The following is a 10,910-nucleotide window of genomic DNA, read 5'->3' as shown; positions in this document are numbered from 1 at the left end:
TATTTTGTATTGGGTCGTCCGGAAAGTTCGTGCCGATTTTTAATAGATGGCGTTGGAACATGTCTGAATATATCAATGTTATTGAAAACATACGATTTATATACATATGCTTAAAGGTGACATTTCAACGCATCTTTAGGAAAAAAGTTGTTTCAGATAAATTGATTCGTGTCAGTTTTGTACTCTTTTCAAGATGGAAGAAAACAAAGAACATTTTAGACACTTGATGCTTTTCTATTACCGGAAAGGCAAAAATGCCTCACAAGCAACAAATTCGATATGTTCTGTTTACGGAGAAGGCGCTTTAGCTGAAAGAACCGTACGTAAGTGGTTCGCTAAGTTTAGAGCTGGTGATTTTAACCTTAAAGACCAAGAACGCTCGGGCAGACCCTCTACTACTGATGATGACCAAATCAAGACACTGATCGAGAATAACCCGCGCTATACGACACGTAAATTAGCAGAGATACTGAAAATATCGAAAACCACTGTCCACGATCATGTAGTGAAGCTTGGTTACGTAAGTCGCTATGATGTATGGGTTCCGCATAATTTGGCCGAAAAAATTTAATGGATCGCATTTCCATCTGCGACTCGCTGTACAAGCGCAACGAAAACGTACCATTTTTGAAGCAATTAGTGACGGGTGACGAAAAATGGATCATTTACAACAATGTAGAACGAAAAAGATCCTGGGGTAAGCGAAATGAACCAGCATTAACCACTCCGAAAGCCGGCCTTCATCCAAAAAAAGTCATGCTCTGTGTCTGGTGGGATTGGAAAGGAATCCTATATTATGAGCTCCTACCACACAACCAAACGATAAATGCAGATAAGTACTGCTCGCAACTGGACGAATTAAAGACAGCGATTCAGGAAAAACGTCCAGAATTAGCTGATAGGAAGGGCGTCGTGTTCCATCAGGACAATGCCAGACCTCATGTTTCTTTGACTATCCGACAAAAATTGTTGGAGTTTGGCTGGGATGTGCTACCTCACCCACCGTATTCACCAGACATTACACCTTCAGACTTTCACTTATTTAGGTCTTTGCAAAATTCTCTTAGCGGCAAGACCTTCAACTCTTTGATCGACATAAAAAACCACCTTGAGGAGTTTTCGCCGAGAAACCTAAGAAGTTCTGGGAGAATGGAATCTTCCAGTTGCGTGAAAGATGGACAAAGGTTGTGAAACAAAACGGTGCATACATAAGTCAATAAATATTTATCGACATAAAAAAATGTTGCCTTTGAATTTTCCTTCAAAATCGGCACGAACTTTCCGGACGACCCAATACATATGCTTAAAGGTGACATTTCAACGCATCTTTAGGAAAAAAGTTGTTTCAGATAAATTGATTCGTGTCAGTTTTGTACTCTTTTGAAGATGGAAGAATACAAAGAACATTTTAGACACTTGATGCTTTTCTATTACCGGAAGTGCAAAAATGCCTCACAAGCAACAAATTCGATATGTTCTGTTTACGGAGAAGGCGCTTTAGCTGAAAGAACCGTACGTAAGTGGTTCGCTAAGTTTAGAGCTGGTGATTTTAACCTTAAAGACCAAGAACGCTCGGGCAGACCCTCTACTACTGATGATGACCAAATCAAGACACTGATCGAGAATAACCCGCGCTATACGACACGTAAATTAGCAGAGATACTGAAAATATCGAAAACCACTGTCCACGATCATGTAGTGAAGCTTGGTTACGTAAGTCGCTATGATGTATGGGTTCCGCATAATTTGGCCGAAAAAATTTAATGGATCGCATTTCCATCTGCGACTCGCTGTACAAGCGCAACGAAAACGTACCATTTTTGAAGCAAGTAGTGACGGGTGACGAAAAATGGATCATTTACAACAATGTAGAACGAAAAAGATCCTGGGGTAAGCGAAATGAACCAGCATTAACCACTCCGAAAGCCGGCCTTCATCCAAAAAAAGTCATGCTCTGTGTCTGGTGGGATTGGAAAGGAATCCTATATTATGAGCTCCTACCACACAACCAAACGATAAATGCAGATAAGTACTGCTCGCAACTGGACGAATTAAAGACAGCGATTCAGGAAAAACGTCCAGAATTAGCCAATAGGAAGGGCGTCGTGTTCCATCAGGACAATGCCAGACCTCATGTTTCTTTGACTACCCGACAAAAATTGTTGGAGTTTGGCTGGGATGTGCCACCTCACCCACCGTATTCACCAGACATTGCACCTTCAGACTTTCACTTATTTAGGTCTTTGCAAAATTCTCTTAGCGGCAAGAACTTCAACTCTTTGATCGACATAAAAAACCACCTTGAGGAGTTTTTCGCCGAGAAACGTAAGAAGTTCTGGGAGAATGGAATCTTCCAGTTGCGTGAAAGATGGACAAAGGTTGTGAAACAAAACGGTGCATACATAAGTCAATAAATATTTATCGACATAAAAAAATGTTGCCTTTGAATTTTCCTTCAAAATCGGCACGAACTTTCCGGACGACCCAATACTATTTGTAGTTGTGACTTAAATATCATAAACAAAGACTAATGCAAACAACATTAGTAAAATCATTTTGTAAATGTCGCGTGAATTAATATCGCGTTTAAAAGAAAAAGATGTTAAATCGGTTTTCCGGATGGTTATTTATACGTGATAACGCAAATGTTTCTAGCGAGAACGTCACGCCTGATCTGGCCATCTATCGGTCGCTGGTGAATCAATATATTGTTATAATCCTATTCTAAAAAAGCCGTGTTAACTTCGTGAAGTTCTTTTTTATCGAATATTGAGGCCTCTTTTCCGCGACGAATTTCGTGTGACTTGAACTTCGTGTTGCGAATGTCAGAATGTCATAGTGGCTGTCAGTGCGGTTATATTGACAATTGTATTTATTATATTATTTTTATTTTATTTCTTATTTTATTTATAGCGCGCGTAGCGCGCGCCTGTGTTGCTGGTTATATATTATCGGCAATGTATGTAGTCCAATGACTGTTATGTTAAGTTACTCTAAATCAGTTTTTTGTTACGAATTTTGTTATTACCGAGTCCTCAGATAATCTGCCCTGGGCTATGCTCCTCGAAAAGAATCCTCCAACATCATCTTTAAAAAAATGCACACTTCGCCATTCAGTGAATATTGAAAAATAAAATAGCGCGCGCCTGTGTTGCTAGTTATATATTATCGGCAATGTATGTAGTCGAATGCTGGGTCTATGTCGGTTGCCGAAGCATGGCCTGTCTCGCAACCAGTACTGGTCCATGTCTGTATTTTATAATGGCCCGGTTTTTAATAAGTACTGGGACAAGACTGTCTGCCAACTCTTTGCAGTACTGGCCGCCAGTATTGTGCCAGTACAGATCCGACACTGGAGTGTAACGCCGCTGCCGTACTCTGGGCTACCAATACTAGGCCAATGTTGGGCCAGTTAAACAACCTCGGCAATTTCTACGTGGGTCATTACGCAAGAGATTCGTTTTGGCAGCATCACCGGGAATCCCGCCGACCTTCCAACTTTGCTTTCCGCGAGGCCAGCTCGATTAAGATTCACGAGGCCCGTCGTTCTCTCCTTCTCTTGGAAACTCCTCGCTGAGAATTCTTGTTTCATTCGAAGGCGCGACAGAATTTCCCAACTGCCTTCTTCAGCTTTCGGAAGCCCGAGCCGTCATCGCCCGCGTCAGCTTTGTGCGCGTCCAACTCGCGCGCACACACAGATGGACGGCACGTTTAGGTCGACACTCGCGTATGCAGATGCGATAGACGCGAGAGATGGTCGCGATGACTGCGTCATGGACGGTTCCGGCTAGTGGTGCGCAGTTCCCTTTCGGTCCGTGCTCCACGCTCCGCGCCGTCCGCTCGCTGTCCGCCTCGCTGTCCGCCTCGCCCTCGCCTCGCGCCGCTGCGCTCGCCCCGTGATACACGCGCGTACGTGGGCTGTATGTGCACGTGTACCGGTATCTACGCAAAGCTACAAAGCGTGCCACGTTCCGGCGGGCGTGCTTCCTCCGGGTGTCCGCTCCAGTGGGCCAAACCAACCGGCCAGCCCCGACCAGCTCCAGCCAGCCGGTCCGACGACCATTGAGATTGCGCTCTCTCTGTTTCTCTCTCTCTCTCACCCCGACTCTCGCTTTTCCCTTCTGATTCGGGTGTCGCGATAACCCGACACCGCCAGGGATCTCGTGTGCAAGTGCCGGAAGAAGGAGCGCGGGCTCATTTCGGAAGGGTTGCGCGCCATCGAAACCGCGAGCGAGCGGATTACCCTCGTTACGCCGACGCGACATCGCGATGCGTATCTGCTCACGATGCAGCGACACGAAGCGGCGAAATCGAGATTGTAATCGACCGGCGGAAGATCGACCGGCGGCGATACGCCCTGTAATCAGCGCGACTATGCAACGATATAACATACGAAATGTGTATCTGTCGCAGATAAAACCGGGCCGGAGCGAGGATGAGTCGATGTTTGTCCGAGAAACCGCCGCTACCAAAGTAAGCGGCGAGTAAACAACCCCCGACGACTATCGCGTCGAAGAGCCTATCGCCGCGTCTTATCAGAGCGGGAGCCATGAGACACTGGGTTATCGGAGTTTTCCTCCTCGCTTCCTTTCTCCATGTCGAGCAGCTTGTCACGTAGCGAGGGAGGAGGAGGCTCGCCAGAGCGCAAAAAGCTATCGGCCGCTGCGGACGCCTAATCTAACGTCTGGAGGTCTCTCGGACTGATTGGTCGGTTGATTTCGTGGAATTTGACGGATTATGTCACCCAGTTCGTGTCGAGCCTGCGTTAGAGGAGAGCTGCCGACGCGCTTATCTGAGCAAGTCCGTTGCGCCGCGCGCGGGAGAACGTGCGCAATCGCGCGTGCATCATTCCGAACTAGTCTCAGCGAGCACCGGGTTATTTATGCTCCTCGCTTGCGACACATTATCTACGAGATTTTCCCTCCGTTTACGAAAACGCGGCCCGTCTCGCGCGTCTTGCCAGTAAACGGTGTGATTAACTATCTCCAGGGATCGGCATCGACGATATTTTCAGTAATATTTCCAGCTTCGATTAACAATTATTTTAATAATCAGTAATCAACTTCGAGAAATTTATTATTAATTGATTAATCAGTAATCAAGATCAACAATTTTTTAATTGCTCAGTTAATCAGTAATTATAGTATAAAATATTTTTGTTACTTGCTTAATCAGCAATCAGAACGTAATAATTATTATTTAGTTGATTTTTTTCTGGATTATTTAAGTAGTTATCAGCGTACAGCACCAATTCCATACAGAAAAAAAAGAAATTAACGCAATATTTCACTATTTAAATTATTTTTTTATCAGTCATAAAAAATCCTACTTCAACTAATTTTATTAGAAAAATATTGCGTTGAATAAATTTTTTTTCTATATATAATTGCTGCTGTACGCTGATGACTTAAATAATCCAGAAAAAAATCAACTAAATAATCAAGGAACATCTGACACTGATTACTGAGTGATGAAACAATTGAAAAATTTTTCGGTCTGATTACTGATTAATCAAGTAACAAAACTATTTTATACTATAATTACTGATTAATCGAATAATTAAAAAATTTTTCACTTTGATTACTGGAGTGATTGAAAAATTGTTTATTGTGATTACTGATTAATCGAGTAATTGAAAAATTGCTTATCTTGATTACTGATTAATCAATTAATCGGGAATTATTTTTTCCTGTTAAATAAATAATTAAATACTCAAGTAATATTAATTTATTATTAATATTTTGCCGATCCCTGACTATCTCTGTGCTCATTACGTATTTTACGCTCACTCGCGTGTGCATTTAATCATCAGCACTTTCCTCAGCCCGAGCTTGCACTGGTGTCTCTCGAGGATCTCGTCATTAACGACGTATCGCTCCGTTTCCCCGAGATTAATCGCTCGGCGGACGCGATTTTTCAACGAGCACGCGGGTACTTTGCTCGTTGACTGTACGCGCGGTTCACCCCAGCGGGTCATCCACGAGTGACCCACGTGGCGACCCCGACGGGCGGATAGCCGCGATGCCCCCTGCGCGCACGCGATAACACGCACGGCCGTAACGGCGTGTTTTTCGAGCCTCTCGAAGAAATAAGGAGCCGGGCTGGGGTCGCAGGTCGAAGATACCGGCGCACGCAAGCCGCCTTTATGCGCTGCCGAATGCGGTGGGGCAACCCCCGACGCAGCGGTCGCCGGAGAAAAATGAGCGCGGCGGAGAAGGAGTTACGAGAAGAAAGGAAGGAAGGGAAGAAGATGCGCGGCTGGAAAGTCGGGATGAAAGAGAAAGGGAAGACAGACGTGCGGCCGCGCTCGTGTGTGCGACGAGCGAGAAGCAGATGAGAGATTAGATGCACGGGCGAGGGAAAGAGAGAGAGGGAGGGACGCGGACTCGTGCAGCGAGCGAGAGATGAGAACGAGGCGGGATGATCGTTTATCGGCCGTGGAAGAGGCATTTTAACTCAATGAACCGGAACGCGGATAAAGTGGCCTTTGATATATTTCAGATTTACTTTCGATTTATTTTTGCATCGGAACTCTGAGATTGGAGCTACGGGTCATTAATATTTTCGACGGAATTGGAGTCTCCCGCTGCTGCTGCTGAGATTGTGTGAACGTGCACGTGCCATTCACGTGCATCGATAACAAATATTGCGGAGCGAATATCTTCGAAGGATTATGTTCATCCAGCGCAACAAGTCCAGCTTGCTTGGAGAAAGCTGCAGAATTTAAGTTTCTACCGCACGCTGTGATAGAAACTCACTAACAAGTAACACTACCCAAGTGTCACACGCCGATTTTGATAAGCTTTGAATATGTTGTTGTCTAGGTCAAAATATGAGATACATATTTTTTTATATCGGCCCGTTTTGCCATTAAGGGGGTGAAACACCCTCTTGAAAAAAATCGGGTTTTATATTTCTTAGCGAATACCGTCGAAACAATAAAACATATAAGAAAAAGTTTCAAGTAAAAGTTTTATGGATTCTAATGTACTTTATAACGGTGCAATCAGATTTTTCGAAAATGTCATATTTTTCGAAATTCCTTTCCCCCTCCACAATTTTTGAAAATTTTTAAATTTATCTTTCAGCAAAACTTCAAGCATATTAACGACAACTCAACCATATATGATAAGGTCATATTCTGAAAACGCATTTTTCAAAAATAAGCTAAAAGTACCTCTATATCGCTACATACGCGCCCCGTCCGTATTCTCGTATTTAATACGCTAGTTACTCCTGGCAACAGTTTTTTCGCACAGAGATAACAATGAAGTCGGGGGATTACTTTTAATTAACAAAATAAGTCAGGTTCTCGCCCTCTGCCGGACCCAGAAATGGTCAACGTAGAGCTGACAAGAAAATTTTACTTTTTTAATTTTTTTCAATATTTCTAAATTTGTTTGTTTTTTTCTCTATAATTGCATATATACTAACATTTCTTATAAATCTGATTGCACTGTTATAAAGTACATTAGAATCCATAAAACTTTTACTTGAAACTTTTTCTTATATGTTTTATTGTTTCGACGGTATTCGCTAAGAAATATAAAACCCGATTTTTTTCATGAGGGTGTTTCACCCCCTTAATGGCAAAACGGGCCGATATAAAAAAATATGTATCTCATATTTTGACCTAGACAACAACATATTCAAAGCTTATCAAAATCGGCGTGTGACACTTGGGTAGTGTTACTTGTAAGTATTTTTTTATTCGTTCTGACTAGTGGCGACGTTGCGAATTACTTAAACTTCATTCCGCTATTTACGGCGCCGCGGAATAATAATGACCGCTTCCAACAGCGAAGGCCGCATAGATAGGCCGCCAAGTAACGACGAAAATACCATAACTACGATAATCATTATTGCCCACGGAGGCCACGCATGGACAAGCCGACAACAACCGCGCATTCGTCAAGCATAATGCAGCGCTTTGCAACTTTCCGTTTCGAGCCCGAGTCCGAAGTGCATCGCAGCTCGAAAACGACGCAGCGTAAAAGCTCGGCGACTTGCATCACCGCGTCGCACCGCGCGGCCGCAATTTTTCCCTCGTTAAATCTCGATCCATCAGCGCCGCGCGCGCTTATCGTACCGATGCGATTTATGTAGAAAAATAAAAGCGCCGACGACCGGCTGATTGTATCGTCAAGACGGTTCGTCGCGCCGTGAGACGAGATTTGCGTCAATGCGCGATGTTATCGGACTGGTGCACCGCATACCCCGTGTCTAATCTAATCTCCGGTACCAGACGAGAACCTTGACGTTATCGCGCCGATAACCCTAAGATTCTCATCGGCACTAACTCCTTTCACGGGAGAACGCGCTGCACGTGATTCGATAAAAAATCAGGAGCAACTAGCTCAGATATCAATCGCTGCATCGCCGATTGATAAGAGCGTCATTATCGGGGAATCTTGCCTGCGGCTTGTTGCGAAGACATTTTCTACGTCCCAAGCTCATGCTCCCTCGGATTTTAATTTATTCAATGAACGGAAAATTACCCTCTAGTGTCACAAAAGATCATAAGCAGGATAACAATGAACGTAAATAATCAAATAAGCAATACAATAATCCAAATCGCAAACTCCAGAACCGAAAAGTTCAAAATCGAGTGAAAGCAGGATAAAGAAAAAAGGCATTATGCCAACCAAATATTCTGATTAAAGTCGTTAAAAAAGACAAATAAATTCCATTGCACACAAAGAATAAAAATACAGCCTAATAAAATTAATTCAACGCATGTAACTTAAACTTAATAAACGCATATCGAGACAACTAAATTCAATTGCACACAAAGAATAAAGATACAGCCTAATAAAATTAATTAAACGCATGTAACTTAAACTTAATAAACGCATATAGCAAGTAAAAAAGTCCAAGAACGCAATACAACATTAAGGCAAGACAGAGGCAAATACGAACGCAACGTATGCAAAATAAAAATAAGCTAAAGTAAATGCAAACCCTGATACAAACGCAAGGCATAAAGACATAATCACAATAACCTAGCCGCATGTAACAGTGTTAAGTATGCAAGGTATAAAGACATAATCATAATAACCTAGCCGGATGTAATAGTATAAAAGTATACAAAATTCAATATTGCACAAGAATAAATAAAATTGTACAAAATTCAATATCGAGCAAGAAAAAATAAAAGTATACAAAATTCAATATTGAGCAAGAATAAATAAAAACTCACACAAAGACATAATCATAACTTAGCCGCATGTAACGATATACAAGAATACAAAATTCAATATTGAGCAAGAATAAATAAACACGCGCACACCCTCAGAAAGGATTTCTGATAACAAGACGAAAAATATTTTTGACTAATTTAATCGTATTACAAGTATAAAAAATATGAAAATAAAACAATTTTTTATTTAAATCAGTAATTTCTATTCTTCTCTCTCGAATTAAATAAGATTGTCTTACTGTCTTGAGACAAGAGCAACATGTACACATTTATGCTTATATATTCTTGTATGCAGAATAATTTGATATTAGCGCCACTTTATAGTAGGCTTTGTCGATGTCGACGCATCATTTTCTCACAGTCGCTCGTCGACTCGGCGCTTCTGCGTCCTTTATTCCGATAAAACGGCCAATATTTATGTGTTGCAATCGAAAATCGGGAAAGATTTACAATGAATAAGTGCAATAGTCTACAAGAAATATTAAAAGATATGGAAATGTAAGTAAGTATATACAATATACTTACTTGAGAAATAAGCTTCGAGATAAGACATTTCCATATCTTTTGCACTTATTCATTGTAAATAACAGAAACACTCTCCCGGTTTTCGATTGCAACACATAAATATTGGCCGTTTTGTGCAGATTTTACAAATTCTCTTAGAAGAATAGAATAAGATGTCTTTTAGATCGCACAATATTCTTAAATCAAGAATATTTTGAACTTGCTAGAAATTTGTATCTAAATCCTTCTGAGAAAATTAATGAGATAGCACCAAGATTATTTAAATCTAGATTTTCGAATTTTCTATTCAAGATTAAAATATGCTTCTTTTCAATAATAAATATGATTGTCGCTATAGCGATCTTATTTTATGATAGATTAAAGAGTAATAGCATTAAGTCCAGAAATCTTTTCTGTGGGTGCAGTAAAAATTAAGCTAACGTATATAATATTGAGCTAAAGTAAATGTAAACGCACAGTATGAAACATTTCAAAATAAATTCTTAATAGATTATACGCATGTCTCGGGTGAAATAGTCAGGTCCGCAAATAAAATAATAAAAAAAACAACATAACACAAAATAACATATTGTAAGAAGTCATTAGAATAAAAAGAAAAAAAATTACTGAGAGCAGGAAATGGAGTTAATCTTATGGAAAGTGTTCTTTATTGAGTCAGGTGCCGAACAAAAACAGTCCAAATGCGAAGCGTAACTATTGGCCAACATACATAACCGATTAAAGGGCTTCTGATTACCATGTACCGTAGAATGAAGCCCCACCGAAAATACATCACTGTGTCTGACAAGTAACACTACCCAAGTGTCACACGCCGATTTTGATAAGCTTTGAATATGTTGTTGTCTAGGTCAAAATATAAGATACATATTTTTTTATATCGGCCCGTTTTGCCATTAAGGGGGTGAAACACCCCCTCTTGAAAAAAATCGGGTTTTATATTTCTTAGCGAATACCGTCGAAACAATAAAACATATAAGAAAAAGTTTCAAGTAAAAGTTTTATGGATTCTAATGTACTTTATAACGGTGCAATCAGATTTTTCGAAAATGTCATATTTTTCGAAATTCCTTTCCCCCTCCACAATTTTTGAAAATTTTTAAATTTATCTTTCAGCAAAACTTCAAGCATATTTAACGACAATTCAACCATATATGATAAGGTCATATTCTGAAAACGCATTTTTCAA

General features: G+C 41.0%; 2 pseudogenes; both read left to right on the top strand.

Annotated features, from left to right (window-relative positions):
* The first annotated feature begins 406 nt into the window (after positions 1-406).
* Positions 407-702, top strand: LOC113563181 (annotated as a pseudogene).
* Positions 703-1,599: 897 nt separating this feature from the next.
* Positions 1,600-1,895, top strand: LOC113563170 (annotated as a pseudogene).
* The last annotated feature ends 9,015 nt before the right edge of the window (positions 1,896-10,910 follow it).

This window comes from Ooceraea biroi, chromosome 13 (genome assembly GCF_003672135.1).
Source record: "Ooceraea biroi isolate clonal line C1 chromosome 13, Obir_v5.4, whole genome shotgun sequence".
Taxonomy (NCBI): Eukaryota; Metazoa; Arthropoda; class Insecta; order Hymenoptera; family Formicidae; genus Ooceraea; species Ooceraea biroi.
This window is presented reverse-complemented; position numbering and strand designations above follow the sequence as displayed.